Raw genomic sequence first — 17,150 nt, forward strand, 5'->3', positions numbered from 1 at the left:
AAAAGTCCACAGAATCACAGAGTTAGATGAAAACTTAAAATTTTAAGAAACTACCCAATGAAGACATTCCAGGAAAAACCCAATAACCTCCGAAACATTCACCCAGGCCAGTCTGACTCATAGGAAGGCAGCCACGGATGCAGTTCTAAGTGATGAACTCTCTCCTCTGCTGCTAATCCCGAGGCTATTCTGTACAGCCTCAGTTCGCTCACCTATTGACACTTGTGACTTCAAATATTTGACAGTGTCTCCCGTCTCCCTGGTGAGGTAGCCTCTCTCTAAACTGACCGTCTCTGCATCTGTTCCCAGCAGCATCCTCTCCTTGGCATGTTTTCAAGAGAAAGGAAAACATGTTCTTCTGGGTATGTGTTTGTAGCTGACACATCTGACCAGTCAGGAGCAAGCGTCAAGTCCCGGAGGAAAAGTGCTCTATCACATCCATTTTGAGATTTATGTGTAAAATTTCTAATTCAAACCTTGGTTAATGTCAATTAACCACCAAATCTTGTGTAACTGCTCTAAACGTCCCATGCCTCCCTCCATCACCTTGCAAACGCCACTTCACCACAAACATACACAAATTTCCCGTCTCTACTTCTCTTTGGTATGCAAGCTGCTGATAGTATGTAAGTGTCTCAGATTTTCCAAAGAAATGAAAGTCAGGTGATGGAAAACTGTTGCTTTGCTGGCAATAATTCTATATTTTTCTCATGATTCAAATGAAATTAAAGTGATGTGCACATTCTGATTCATGTGGTTGGCACTTTGCACATACACACCTACACAATAAAAGAGCATGCACACATACACACTTACACACACTACACACACGCACATGCATCCATGCAAATGCACATACAGATACATACTATACACACATACACACTACACACATGCACACACACACATACACACTATACACATACATATACAGGCACATACATGCATGCAAATGCACACACAGATACATACTATACACACATACACACTACACACATGCACACACACACATACACACTACACACATACATGTACAGGCACATACATGCATGCAAATGCACACACACATACATACACACTATACACACTACACACACACACATACATACTATACACACAGGCACATACATGCATGCAAATGCACACACACATACACACTACACACACATGCACACACACATACATACTACACACACAGGCACATACATGCATGCAAATGCACACACACATATACACTACACACACATGCACACACACATGCACACACACATGCACACACACATACATACTACACACACAGGCACATACATGCATGCAAATGCACACACACATACACACTACACACACGTGCACACACACACATACACAGTTCACACACACATGCACACACAATACACACTACTCACACACAGGCACATACACATACACACTATACACACACACACATACACACTACACACACATACATGCACATACACGCATGCCCACTGGCTGCTGGAGTCTTGGTAATTACTTTCCGAGCTCCAAGCTCCGCATCCTGCCAGCTGCATTCTAATCGCTGCAGAATGCTGAGAGCACTGTGTGTGTCAGCAGCAATTTTCAAAAATGGAAAAAAAAATAAGCAGGCTGCAGATTTTTTGTAAATAGAAAACTGTCTGAAAATCAAGACTAAGCTTTTAGCTAAGGCCTTTGCTAATTTATCCAGACCCTCACATACACCTGTGGAAACTGAGCCGTGAGGAAATTAACTTGTCCAAATTCACACAGCTTCTGTGTGTCAGGTTCAGGCTTTGTTCCACAACTCTTGCTACAGCCAAGCCACTCTGCACATGGTTAATCCATTGTGAAATCATCCCGAAAGGATGCCATTTCCCAAAAGATGACCCTGGTGTCTTGCAAATATTATCAGATGATAATCTCATGGTGAATGCAAGGCTCTAAGAATACAGCAACACCTCAGGCATAGGGATCCAGTTACTTGCTGACTGAGAAAAATACTACACCTGCCCAAGGTAGGCAGATTCTGTTTACAGTGTCAATATCCTTCATAGCTGCCCTGTCTTATCAAAAGACATTTAAGGGGCTGAAGAAATGGCTACAATTAAGTGCATAAAGCCCCCGACAAAGGATTGAGTTTGGTTCTTAACAATACACATTAGGTGGCTCACAACCACCCATAGCTCTAACTCCAGGGCATCCACTCCATCTTCTGGTCTGAGGGCAACAGCAATCACATGTACACACACACACACACACACATACACACACACACACACACACACACACACACAAGCACACATTTCAAATTAACAATAAATCTTAAAAAATAAGTTTAAAAAATGGTATTTTCTCTTGTTATAGCAGAGAATACTAGTCATAATTTGCTTTAAGCTAACAGCTCCCAATCAGGAAAAGAAGCCACTCTTGGACAGCCAGGGAGTAGACCTAAATAGTTCACAGTAAGTGCAAACTAAGCTGTATAGCATTTACTGATAGAGACCACACGTTTCTAAATTGCATGTTGAACAACCTTATAAGCTCAAGGTGGATGAAAATATCATGATATAAAAGTGATATTATGAAAAATGAATGAGCACTATTTGTATTTAGAAAGATGAAAGAAATGTCATGATTAGATCAGAGACCAACCTTCTCTCTAAATCAGAGTGGTAACACTAGTTCCTTATTGTCTCCATGTGTGAGTGCGTGTGTGTGTGTGTGTGTGTGTGTGTGTGTCTGTCTGTCTGTCTGTCCTTGTGTTGCTATGGCTTAAAAAGGAATAGTCACTTTTTAATGAGTATCAAGTATGCCACACATCATAGTTTGATTACATTATAAAGTTTAATCTGCACACAATCTTGCTTGCCCAGTAGTGTTGACATGATTAGTCTCACTTTACAAAGAAGAGCTGTGAAGCTCAGGGGATTTCAGGCCCCATTTCTAATGAACTGCAGAGGCTAAGCTGAAATCTCCACATGCTGAATGTCAGATTCCATAGTCCTATACTCCCATGATGCGAAGATACCGTGTTTTCATTAGAAACTGCTGAGGATGCTGTGAGTTGTTACCTACGTTATCCACTAAATAGTCTGCTTTTCACCCTGTGCATTCTATCATTCTCATCTAAGTATTTATAACCAACAGAGAGATAGACTCCGATGTATAATTGTAATAATAAAAGTAATAATATTTCATTAGAATACTATTCCACTCTGAGGAAAGGCACCTTAATTGTTGGGAGAGGTATAAAACAAGATGTGGAATCCTTTCTGGAAAATTCTGTTGGTAAAAGGCTTACTTTTATCTCAGTGATCAATGTTAAAACGTGGACTCCCCAGTTTATATGGCAAATAATATGATATATATTTAAGGATGGCAGATAATATGGTATGCATTTAAGGAAGGTTTAAGTATCATAGGGTTTTAGTGCTATGAACAGACACCATGACCAAGGCAACTCTTATAAGGACAACATTTAATTGGGGCTGGCTTCAGAGGTCCAGGTTCAGGTTCAGAGGTCCAGTCCATTATCATCATGGAAGCATGACAGCATTCAGGCAGGCATGGTGCAGGAGGAGCTGAGAGTTCTACATCTTCATCTGAAGGCTGCTAGCAGAATACTGACTTCCAGGCAGCTAGGAGGAGGGTCTGAAAGCCAATGCCTACAATGACACAACTACTTCAACAAGGCCATACCTACTCCAACAGGACCACACCTTCTAATAGTGCCACTCCTTGGGCAGAGCACATACAAACCATCACAGTAAGTATTATACTTCTCACTTGCAGCAAAGATTAACATTGCAAAACATAATTCTACTAACAAATCAATGGCACAGTGTCTATCAGACATAAATCTGTTTAAGCTCCCGAGTCACTGAAATACCGCTCTCTGACATGTTTCCTAGACATCATCCTTCCCAGATTCTCACATACTGAAAGAGGAAACCAAAGTCTGAGGCAGATAAAAGAGAAGGCTGGACTCCATTGTTCATGCTGGGAACCAAGAGTCACAAACAGTGATTTAAGTAATAGATGTCATTTACCACAGGTAGGAGTTCTATGGCTGTGATGAACATCATGAGCAAGTACAACTTGGGAAGAGTCCATCATCAAAAGCAGTGAAGGCAGGGTCTCAAGCAGGGCAGGAAGCTGGAGGCAGGAGCTGATACAGGGCCCATGCAGTGGTGCCTTACTGACTTGCTTCCCATGGCTTGTTCAGCCTGCTTTCTTACAGAAACCAGACCACCAGCCCAAGGATGGAGCCACTCACAACGAGCTAGGCCTTCTTCCATCAACCAATAATTAAGAAAATGACCTACAGGCTTGCATGCAGCCCAATCTTACAGAGGCATTTTCTTAATTGAGGTTCCCTCCCCTCAGATGACTTTGGCTCATGTGAAGTTGACATAAAAGTATCCAGCATACCACGGCTTTTCATGGGTCAACAATCTATGCACCACTAGCTGGATCAGGGTGTTCACAGGCTGAAGGGATGTTGTACAGCTTAAGTTCATATAGGCAGCAGATTTCCATTTCCTGTGGTTCTAAGATGAAGATCTGAATTTCCTTGCTGGCTGACAACCAGGACTGTTATCAGCAGCCACCCCAGTTTGTGACCCTCAGATGAGATTGGGGCTCAGTTCTTCAAAGACGACATGCGGATGTCTTAGTGTGATAAGATGGAGCCTACACTCAATCTGGGAACTAACTATCACATTACCTCGGTCACAGTGGCAGACTAGAAAGGAGTCAGTCTCCATCTGTTGGGGTGGGGGATGCTTAACAAATGCTGAACTCATTGATATCACTGTAAATTGTGCCTTAGGACAGGAAGTCCTCGCAGTGAATGTATTCACCCAGCTCTGCTCCATCATCAATACTTCTTTCCATGATTCTAAATCGATTATGGTTTCTGACATGAACAAAGATTAAAGGTTTTGAACTATTCCTCTAGAAAAATCTGAAGATCTACTAACAGGAGACCCAGAGTCCTGCTAACTTAGTCACATTAGCAAATTGTTTTAAGATGGAACAAAGCAAAGAGCAATGAGTGCCCTAAAGTCATTAAGAGTCAGGTCAGAAGGGCTCTCCTTGGTCCTCTTGTCTCACAATAATTCATGGAGTCAAAAAATTTAAAATAATCAAGACTTGAAATCAGCAGTAATATCTATTCCATGCATGGGATAAAACAAACAAACAAAAAGATTTCATTCTATATGGCTGGGACTGAGCAATTTTGTGTAAATGTTAGTACCTATTTCATAAATATGATTTTAATCTCTGTGTTTTTGAGTTTCCCTCAGCAATGAAAGTAGAACCTTATTAAAAGACAAGCTTTGGAAGTCAAAGAGTGAAGAAGGCACATTCAGAAAGAAATGAGTGTGTTTCAAATCAGAAGAGGCCCCCAGAGCCATCCATTAACCTGCTCGAGGATTCATTTGCCATTCATTCATCTGATGAAGGCTTTGTCAGGGTCCCATTCACTGCCATCCGTCTTGAGGAAGCAGAGGGAAGAGACATGTGAGGAGACAGCTTTAGTCTAGAAAGTTAGCCCATTCATTCGTCACAGGCCTGATGTTTCGTTGTGCCATTGTTGAGAATTCATTGTCCGTAATCCACATAGTGCAGCTGCCGGGAGCTCGGTGTACCAGTATCAAGAAATGAAATCCCCATTGATGGAAAATAAGGCCCCAAAGTCAATGTCAGATCATTGAGAACAAAGATCGGACATCAGATTCAGAAACTCAAGACTATGTCGGGGGCTGATGAACCAAGATCCATCTCGTCCCTGCTGGCAGTTCCTGGAAACTGAGCTTTAGAGGCTCTTAAGATTCAGTAGACTGAACTTTCCCAGGTCTCCCTGGAGCCAGACCTGAGTCAGGACAATGAACGAAAGCAAAATGAAATAGGAGTGTGTAGGAGAGCTTGCCCATTGCTCTCTACACAATGTTTCTTCTTGTTATGAAAGGAGATGGAAAAGCCACGGCTTTGGGCAAGTGAGGAAAGATATCGCTATAAAGATCCCCAGATCTCTGTGAAATGGTCGCCTGTTTCCCAGAACAACACAGCAACTCTGACTCAAAGGGAAGGTAGAGAGTTCAGACATGCTCTTTGCATCCAACATCGCAAGCCGGGTCCTATCTCCTAGGTATCCAGAAGCAGACCCTATCTCTAGGAGAAAGCTATGCATGGAGTGAGAATTCTGGCTTATTACTATAGCTCCAGCACCCAGCCTGGCACCTGGAACACACAGTAGGTGTGAAATGTGAAATAAATGCTTGCTAAAGTGTATAGAATGGCAGTGAAGAGGAGCCTGACTGACTTCAAGGAAGAACTCGAGACAGAAAAGGAAATACACACAAGACAAAAAGTAAAGAATGGCTTCCTATCTGTGTCTAATTCATGCACATTCTTCTAGCTCTTCAGCAGTGGATTACGTCACATGTGCAAACAACAAACAAACAAACAAAAATGTTTACAAACCTAAGAGTTCTTCTCCCTAGTGTGCTTTTTGGTTAACCAGGTAAAATAAGCAAAAGGAGATAGTAAATGGTAAGACTGTTAGTGAAACTATGAGGAAACGTTAACTATATTGCATTATCATGCCAAACGACATTATTAATAGATATTGTGAGTAAATACAATAGGGGTTATCAATATTTCGTCAAAGAGACATCAAATTACCTACTTCTTTTCTGGTGTGATTCAAGTGATAGTTTTAGTTTACGTTCACAGAGCACACATCATCTATAGAGCTGCAGCGCGTGAACATTTGTATAGATTTCATTAAATGTTAAAAGATCTCAGATCCAGTTAGAGGACTCTTAAAACCAAGAATGTCTTATATCACAATGGTTATTTTAAAGTGTTTCTGAATAGCAATTTCACGAGATTGTTGAAATATAGAGAGATTATTACTATTCAATAAGGCTGGGATGTTACAATGCTAATGTAAATACATATGATTATGATATATAAAAAGATGGGCATTATAATGTCTCTGTTATGTTAAGTGCTCTCTGAGTAAAGGGATCCGGATCCTAGTAGTTAAAATATGGGTAGCATCTCTCTACTGCTTATGCAGTAAAGGCACAGTATCAGCCTGTGGCACTGCTGGCCTAGCAGGAAGCTTTAGATAACTGCATGTGCATCTTCAATGAAGATGGGAAAACATGCTCACATGCTCCTGTATCTCCCTATCATGGTAAGCCACCGAAGCTACAAAGCAACGCAGCCAACTCATCGTGGGCAGCAACACCTCAAACTGGAGCAGAAGACTGACAGGGAGGCTCAGCCAGCAGAGAGGTGAATTCAGATCCCCAGCATCCAGGTAGAAGAGCAGTTGTGGAACTGCTCCTATAACACGGGCACTGGAATGGGTATGCACCGAGAAACTGGCAGTCCATGGAGATTAGTGGCCAAGCAAATTGGTGAATTATCTTTTCAGTGGGAGACTGTGTCTCAAAAAATAAGATGAAGAGCAATTGAGAATACATTTAACATCCACCCCAGACATACATATACATATACACATACACATACACATACACATACACATACACATACACATACACATACACATACACATACATATACTTGCATACACATAAACACATATACCACACAGACACAAATACACGGGCATATATGCATGCACACACACATGCATATATGCACAAGTATTTTTAAAAATACTATGAACCAAAATAAACTAGTGTATTATCTCCATTGTTGCTTTGCTGGAAACTGGCACAGTAGTTGGAGAACAAGTCTTAGAAATTAAGAAATAAATAGAAATACTTCCAACAAGAAAAAAATTTACATTTCAAAGTCAATGACGTCCAAAGCCAATCCCTTTCCATCCTCATGGACTGTAGTACAGAAATGTTCCCTTTGTCCTCTTAGGAAACAGATGCTTAGCAATTCAGAGTGGGGTTGGATTTCAATAAAACTATCACAAGTTGAAAATATCCTAAGCCAAAGATGCATTTACTGCATCTAATCAACCACGCATTGTTGCTTAGCAGCACAGAGCAGTGAAGCAGCTGTGGCTCAGGGTCCCTGCTCAGCTCTGGGAGAGAAGAGTGCTGCCTAGATCTCTAATCTGCATATAGCATCAAGATCAAAGATAAGCTTTCCTCGTTGTGTAAGGGTATGTGCATATAAATCACACACACACACACACACACACACACACACACACACACACACACACACACACGTTTCCAAACCTGACAACTGTCTAGAAATTCGTATATAAACACTGAGGTTCATAATTTATTTTTGGTAGTTCAAAAACAATCCTTTCCCTGTGCAAGAAAACATGGTATGGTATTTCCCTAAAAATGGAGAAGGAATCAGGGACAAATGATCCAAGTGTGGCTTTTATTAATCGTTCACCTCTGAGGCAGACACGTCAGAATGAAAGTCAAGTAATACAGCATTGAAAACATACACTGTGGTGTAAAAACCGGAGCTGATTCACGGACACTTCCGGGTTACGCTGGCACAGTGCAGACACTGCTGAGCCAGCCCTAGTTTTTCTGCCAAGGAGATCCATCTCGCTCCAAGCTCAAAGATGTGGGAGTGTCACTGGCACAAGAACCACTCTGCGATTAATGGTCTTTGACATTTTCTCTAATTTCCCTTTCCCTTCCCACTTTCCTTTCTTAGCTGGCCCTGGGGTGAAAAGCTTGCTCCCATCAGCCGCTGCTGTGATCCGCAGCCAGAGGCTTGGAGCAACTGAACCGCTAGCCAAACAAACCCTTTTTGTCTTTGTGGCTGAGACTTCACAGTCCAATCAAGGTTCTATCTCTATTTCACAGCACAGTGACAATATCGAAGACGTTTTGAACAGCTTATCAAATATGATCCAAAGAGAGCCAAGGTAAGAGAGATACTCAAATTCACTGCTTCACAAAGAGTTATTGCTTCCTTTCAAAATTAATCCCATCAGTACCTTCCTCCATCCTGGAAAACTATTCTGTCACAATCCTCATTTCTCTTCCCAGTCCCTCTTCTCTTTGCTTCTCTCTGGGAGCCTTCTGCTTGCTTTCTGCGCTCATTTGTCTTGGCTTTCATTCTTCTCCTTTATGAATCTGGCACCTGTCTCTCCCTTTATTTCTGTGTCATTCTGTCCCTGACGCCTGCTGTCCTTCATGCGTGTGCCTTTTAACACCCAGGATTCCTTCTCCCATAATGGGTACGCTTTTCCTGCCACTAACCATTGTAGGCCTCCTTTATCTGTGAGGACTCAATCTGCACTGCTAAATTGGCAGCAAAGAATTCCACCCAAGAATAAGAAAGGTAAGATGACATACTCAGATAAAGGTATCCAAACCAGGTGATTAGGTCCAAAAGTGTCAAATCAAATAATGTGCAGACTGGACATCTGACATGACTCTAACTCGACAAGAATAGTTCAGCATATTTTGGTACAGAGAGAAAAAAAATGGATCCCAGAAAGCTGGGTGTGGACAAAAGAGATAGCAGAGAAAACCAGGAGCTCACCAGCAGTATCTGCTGGTGACTGCTCCACACCACACAGTGTGCTAGATTGCGGAACTGGAGCAATCTTGACTCCTGTGCCTTAAAGAGGCTCTAGTCTAGAGGGAAATGAGGCAGAGCACGGGGGGAGGGGGGAGAAGGCAGTGTAAAGATGACGTAAAGCTGCCACATGGAGAAAATGCAGGCTCGACTGGAAGCTGCAGGAAAGAATGCTGCATTTAGCTCTATGTAGCCAGAGCTTAACTGCTTTAGAAAGCTCAGAAGCTGTAGAGTCCTAGCGTTTCTCCCTTTCCTGGGTACTCTAGCCTCCCACACAGTTAGACTGTAGCTGTGTGACTGAGTTCCAGCCTGTAGGAGGGAGCAGAAGAGAAGCATCACTGTGGGCCTTGTCCGTTAAAGTTCCACTGTGGATTTACTCCCTTCTGGCCATTTGGAGGCTCTAGTGCTTTTCTGTCGTGTTGTCCCTGAGAGGGCTAAACAGAATGCTGGCTCCCACCCTCCTTATCTTTTCCCTTTAAGCTCCTATCAGTCTTTTTAATTTGTTTCAACAGCCAGAATGATCCTGATTTAAGAATAAGGATTGAAGGATGTGAAGAAACTGCCCAAGAGGTGCAAGGCTGTCTGTGTCCCTCTCTTCCTGGATGGTGGACCCTGTCTGTCCAACTCTGTGTCCTATTGATATGTCGCAGTTCTAATATCCTTCAGCCACCCAATAAATACTTAATGAAAATACAGTAAGGAGATGTCACAGAAACAATCTTACGTGTGTGTGTGTGTGTGTGTGTGTGTATGTATGTTATGCACATGTGTGCACATGCACTTGTTAGTCTTTGCATATGTGGAGGCCAGAGGTTGACAGCAGGAGGCTTCCTCTATGGCTCTCCACTTTATTTTTTGAGACTGGATCTCTCACTGAATGCGGCACTTATGTCATCTAGCCTGGCTGGTAAGCAAGACCCTGGGGTCTCCTGGGTACTCTAGCACCCAGCAAAGCACCAGGGATGCTGGGGATGTTCATGGGTGGATGGGGATGCAAACTCGGGTCCTGATGTGCATGTGCAGCAAGCACTTTAACCAGGAAGCCACCTCCCTATCCCACATTTCTATTTTGTCTAGTATATTTCTTTGACAGTGAGAACGAATAACTACCGTTGTTTGCATTTTGTTCATTTATTCAGCCTAGCCATTTTTTTTTCTGAATCCAAAAATGCTCACTGTGTACAAAGCACTAGTAGATCTGTTCGTGACGTTACACTTCAGCATGAAATCGGCACTCGGGTGCGAGTCTCCAGCTTTAAGATACTAACAGTGCCCATCCTGTGATGGTGACCATTTCCCTCTCCACATGGATGCCTTGAGTGTGGAGTTGTCTGACATAATCCTCCCATTTTCCATGTAATGACACTTTAGAATATGCTGTGTGTAGGTCTTATTTAATGTCATCAGATCAAGTTTAAATTAGTATGGCATTTTAATAAATGATTTGAAATATCAATTATGTTTTTACCAGCTCATTCTTTAGAAAGTCCAGTGACATAATTATTATGTTTTATCACACTAATATTTACATACAACAGTATCTATTAGTAGATCTAATGAGAGAATCTAAGTTAGTTTTATTAATTAATGCATAATACCTCTGAATAACCATGAAATTGGGGTGTCATGTCATTAATTTAATATACATTGTGTGTGTGTGTATTGCTGAAATATGTTATAGGAAACAATTCAATATTTAAGATGTTTCCATTATGTAGCAAGCATTTTCAAAATCTTGCAAACATACTCTGAACACAAATCCTAATTCTGATAAAAATCACCCTCTAGCAGCAAGCATTTAGACAACAATAAAAATATAAATATTGCAAAGAAGTGAGAAGGCAGTAACTTTTGCTGAGCCATGGTGAAATGGGGTAACTGAAAAGATTTGTGCAACTGAAACTGGAACAGAAGTTCACCCCAGGAAATAGGAGGCACACCACGCGCATCCAAGTAGAGACACAAAATGACTTTCAGAAGGAGATATCTGGGATGCTGAGCAGAGGCACTTAGCTCCTCCTTGAACGAAGTTGGATAGATGGATGGATAGATAGATAGATAGATAGATAGATAGATAGATAGATAGATAATAGATATAGATGCATACATACATAGATAATAGATGTTAGATAGATGATAGAAAGATAGACAATAGATTGATAGATAGATGATAGATAATAATAATACATAGATGATAGATAGATAGATAATAGATAGATAGTAAGTATCTATCATCTGATAGATACTTAATAAGATAGGTAGATGGATGATAGATAGACTGATATATGACAGATGATAGATAGCAGATACATAGATAGATAGATAGATAGATAGATAGATAGATAGATAGATAGATACATACATACATACATACATACATACATACATACATAGATTGATAGATGATAGATAATAATTATAGATTGATAGATAGTAGATGGCAGATAGATGACAGATAGTAGACAATGAATAGATGGATAGATAGATAGATAGATAGATAGATAGATAGATAGATAGATAGATAGATGACAGATATATAGATGATAAATATTCAGAACAAGGATGTATTCAATAGTCAGTCCCCCTGCAGTGTCTGTCACCCCTACAGTGTATAAGAGTGGAAATCAGCCCCCAAATCCTGTCAGTGCAAATAATGCTGCAAAGCCTAGCTATTGGGAAGTTTCACACACCACACTGACTTATATTCCATTACATATAAGTAACCTGAAATCTCACAGTAGTCTGGAGTTCATGTCATCATCCCAGAAGACACCCAGGGCATACATGGATAGTAAACTTGAAAAGTGAACTGCTGTCTAAATTAGAGTGCCTTCTGCATGGGTCAGAAACCCCTGCATTGTACCACCTGGGAGCCACTGCTCCACCCCAGCACACATCTTCCTCAGAGACCCAAGTAGGGTTCTGAGTGTCAAATATGAATGTTCTGCATTCTTGCACCCAGGTGTTGTCAAGTGGGAAGGAATGGAGGCTACCACTCTCAAAAAGCAGAATGGGATGCCTGTCCCCTGAGACAGGGAAGAAAAACTCTCAGTTGAGGAGCTGCCTCCGACAGATTGGACTGGGAGCATGTCAGCAGGGCATTTTCTTGATTGTAACTGGTGTATGGGAGCCCAGCCCACTGTTGGCTGTGCCATCCCTGGTCAGGCGGTCTAAGAAAAGTAGTTTATCAAGGCGGGGGCTGGGTGGGGGGAGGGGAAACAAGCCAGTAAGCAGCATCCCTTCATGGTCTCTGCTTTGGTTCCTGCCTCTAAGTTCCTGTCTCGAGTCCCTGCCTAGACTGGCCATGATGCTGGACTACAAACTCTAAGCCAAATAAAGCCTTCCCTCCCCAAGTTCTTTTTGATCGATGACTTACCACAGTAACAGAGTCAAACTAGCCCAGGAAGGAAACAGTCCGATATCAGCATGAAAACAGACTCATAGACCAGGGGGAAAGAAGGGTGACACACACCGCAACTCGCTCTTGACAAGGACATCAAAAGCACAGAGTGGAGAAGGGACAGTCTTCACAGCAGATGGAATAGAGGATTCAAACTCGATCGATCCTCAGCTCTCCTCTTGTGCAATGGTGAACAAACTCAAATACATCAAATAGATGGAATAGGGGAGTTCACACTCAGTCCTTAGCCCTCATCTTGGGCAATGGTAAACTCAAGGACATCAAAAGCCTAAATATAAGACCAAAAACTGCAATTACTGGGAGAAATTGTCATACTGACAACAGCAACAGTTTTCCGAATCAGATCTCCAAAGCAAAGAAAAGACAACACATGACAAAGGGAATCACATCAAAGCACCAAGATCCACACAGCAAAGGAAAGCCTACGACTGGGAAGTCCATTTAACAGCACTCACAGGAAGGGGCAAAGGGTTAGCATCAAGAACACACAAAGAACCAAAAAGAAACTTTAAAACCACCCACTTTCAAAATGAAGAAGATCCAAGTGGGTGCATCTGATAAATACATGCAGATAGACAATAAACAAATGAGAAGACTTAATAACATTAGCTCTTAGGGAGTGCAAATAAAGTCAAAATTTATGGATGCTGTAGATTACTTGGACACATAGCCTAGTGTACATGGTGTAAAACCAACAGAGACTGCCTCAACCAAGATGCAAAGGGAAAACTGATGCCCAAGGTTGTCCTCTGACCTCCACAGGGCTGCCGTGGCATGTTCATGCTTGCATTAGTATACAAGAATGCATATACACACACTCCAAACAAACCTGGGGAATAAAACCTGAGCTTAGCCTCTGGCCTCCACACTCACAAGCATACATGCATGCACAAGTTCACACACACAAACACACAGATCCACGAGCACACACACACACATGAACAATCAATAATAACACGTGAATAAAGTCAATGTAAAACTAAACAATGCTCATGAAGATGTGGGAAAGGGGAACCATTCCTAATGGTGAGAATCAAAATTGCTAAGTCATGGAATTTTACCAATGAACCAAAATTAGAAGTGATACCTGATCCGACCATACCAGTTCTAGACATGTATCGAAGGAGATCAATTGGTCATTGCAAAGAGCTACCTGCAAATATGTATTTACTGGGGTGTTATTTCTTAGTAGCTAAACTGAGGAACCAAACCGTGTGTTCCTCAAGAGAGCCATGGAGAAAGGAAACATCATATATATATATATATATATATATATACCAGATGGAGTATTAGTCAGTGGCAAAGAATAAAATCTCAGGGATTGCAGTGGAATAGACTCTAGAAAATACAGTATGTTAAGGGAAATAATCGAAACACACACACACAAACATGCACAGACACACAAACACATACAAACACCAGTATTTCCTATTCTCTCATACATGGAAACAAACATTAACCTGAAAGTGAAATCTTTGCAAGATAAGGCTGGGAAGTGTATGGAGGGCAACAGAGGGATGGATATAACTCATGCATGCTGTATCCATGCCCGGAGATATATGAAATCCCATGAAACAGATGCTCATTTGTGTTCATTTTTAAAAGTACCGTAAGTACTTCAACGGCTAGTATATTTTCGAAAAATTGTTAGTATGTCCTTCTAAAGAATTAGAATCTGTTCTGTCAAGGAACTTTCCTCTGTATGCAGTGTGGAAGCAAGAGGTGGGTATCAGTCAACCATCCAAACTATTGGGGATGGTACTCCTCATGGATGGATACTACAAGCCACCACCATACAACAGCAACAAACCCCTACGAGTTGATGTAGCCTAAACGCAGTGACTAAGCTATGAGTGATTCCTAAGAAAGACATTCACAGTGAATGGCAAGTTTGAGTAGATCATAAATTCATATATGAAATATCAGTGAAACACAGTGCATACGAAAACAGGTGTAGGACTCAGAAGGAACAAAGCCAGCACGACAAACATTTGAGAAGTCGGGCATAAACCAAAGTGAAAGGTCCAAGGAAAAAGAACGTTTTACAAATGTAACACTGAACGGGCAATGGAAAATGACTATCAAGGGAGATGCCTAATGCTTGAACATAGAGGTGGTAGGAAATCAGGAGGCAGGGAGCTTCAACCCTAGCTAACACTGAGAGTCACTTAGCAGCCAACAACATTCATGACACTTATCTCCAGGTGTTCATGCCTCACCTCTAGCCCGATTCTTGATATCTGCCTCCAAATCTCTTCCAGATTCAGAAAAATATCTGGTATCAGTACTTGTTTTTCTAGTCTATTCCTGTGGTTTGAAGGTGGCACATTCTCCGGGAGCCCTAGTGTTCTCCAGAAGGTGACACCCTCCCTCAGATGGGACCCTCAGTAAGCAGGTAAGTCACTATGTCTGTATCGTGGTCCAGCCCCACTTCTGGTCCACACTCTGCTTCCTGACTACGATTAGCCAATCAGCCCTCTCACTGTGTCTGCATCTTTTTTTTTTTAATATTTTTTTATTACGTATTTTCCTCAATTACATTTCCAATGCTATCCCAAAAGTTCCCCATACCCTCCCCCCTACTTCAATACCCACCCATTCCAATTTTTTGGCCCTGGCGTTCCCCTGTACTGGGGCATATAAAGTTTGCATGTCCAATGGGCCTCTCTTTCTAGTGATGGCCGACTAGGCCATCTTTTGATACATATGCAGCTAGAGTCAAGAGCTCCAGGGTACTGGTTAGTTCATAATGTTGTTGCACCTACAGGGTTGCAGATCTCTTTAGCTCCTTGGATACTTTCTCTAGCTCCTCCATTGGGGGCCTTGTGATCCATCCAATAGCTGACTGTGAGCATCCACTTCTGTGTTTGCTAGGCCCTGGCCTAGTCTCACAAGAGACAGCTATATCAGGGTCCTTTCAGCAAATGCTTGCTAGTGTATGCTATGGTGTCATCTTTTGGAGGCTAATTATGGGATGGATCCCTGGATATGGCAGTCTCTAGATGGTCCATCCTTTTGTCTCAGCTCCAAACTTTGTCTCTGTAACTCCTTCCATGGGTGATTGTTTCCAATTCTAAGAAGAGGCAAAGTGTCCACACTTTGGCCTTCGTTCTTCTTCAGTTTCATGTGTTTTACAAATTGTCTCTTATATCTCGGGTATACTAAGTTTCTGGGCTAATATCCACTTATTAGTGAGTACATATCATTTGAGTTCTTTTGTGATTGTGTTACCTCACTCAGGATGATGCCCTCCAGGTCCAACCATTTGCCTAGGAATTTCACATATTCATTCTTTTTAATAGCTGAGTAGTACTCCATTGTGTAAATGTACCACATTTTTTGTATCCATTCCTCTGTTGAGGGGCATCTGGGTTCTTTCCAGCTTCTGGCTATTATAAATAAGGCTGCTATGAACATAGTGGAGCATGTGTCCTTCTTACCGGTTGGGACATCTTCTGGATATATGCCCAGGAGAGGTATCTTAATCCAGCCCCACTTCCAGTCCACTCTCTGCTTCCTGATTACGATCAGCTGTTCCACCTCCCTGCCTTCATGCCTTCCCCATCATGGTGAATTATTTCCCTTCTCAAGTGGAGAGTCACAATAAACTCTTCCTTCCTGAAGATGCTTTTGGTACAACCACAAGTAACTAATACACTCCTGATCCAAGTCTTTGCCCTTTGCAACTTTGGCTTTCTGGTCATTTAACTACGAAGGCTGGCACCCATTAGGACTGGCTATAACCTAAGCCAGTCAATAACACATTGGCTACTATGCAATGCCAGGTGTTAGAGCCTGAACAACTCTATCTCTGTGCTCCTTCTAGCTTTATCCTCGGATGAAATAACTGGAAGCATCATCACACATGCTGCTCTCTCATGGTCCCGTGCCAAACACATGCAAAGTTTGACAGTTACCATTTTGAAATTCAAAGGAACTAAGAATTAATAATTAGATGGTGTGAGGACTAATCTTGGCTGACAATCTGGAATCAACTAAAACACAAGCTGCCAGGGCACTCCCGTGAGGAATTTTCTTGATGGTATTATTTGAAACAGGAAGACCCACCTAAATGTAGGTGACTCCTCTTGTTGGCATCCCAGATTAAAGTGCATAGAAGGAGGAAACTGCTTTTGCTTGCTTGCCCTCTGGATGACGTGTTCATCTATCCTAGCACTGT

The 17,150-nt window shown here is 41.8% G+C and overlaps 1 protein-coding gene and 1 long non-coding RNA gene across 5 annotated transcripts in view; one reads left to right on the forward strand and one right to left on the reverse strand.

Annotated features, from left to right (window-relative positions):
* Mapk10 (mitogen-activated protein kinase 10) overlaps positions 1–17,150 on the reverse strand; it is a 313,083-nt gene that overhangs the window by 107,789 nt on the left and 188,144 nt on the right. The gene's annotated exons all lie outside the window — the stretch shown is intronic.
* LOC115031105 (uncharacterized) lies at positions 8,509–10,979 on the forward strand. Its single transcript, XR_003836692.2, has 3 exons — positions 8,509–8,624; positions 8,829–8,890; positions 10,062–10,979. It is a non-coding gene; the product is annotated as an uncharacterized LOC115031105 (long non-coding RNA).

This window comes from Mus caroli, unplaced genomic scaffold (genome assembly GCF_978045245.1).
Source record: "Mus caroli unplaced genomic scaffold, Mus_caroli_1 scaffold_4, whole genome shotgun sequence".
In the NCBI taxonomy this organism is placed as follows: domain Eukaryota; kingdom Metazoa; phylum Chordata; class Mammalia; order Rodentia; family Muridae; genus Mus; species Mus caroli.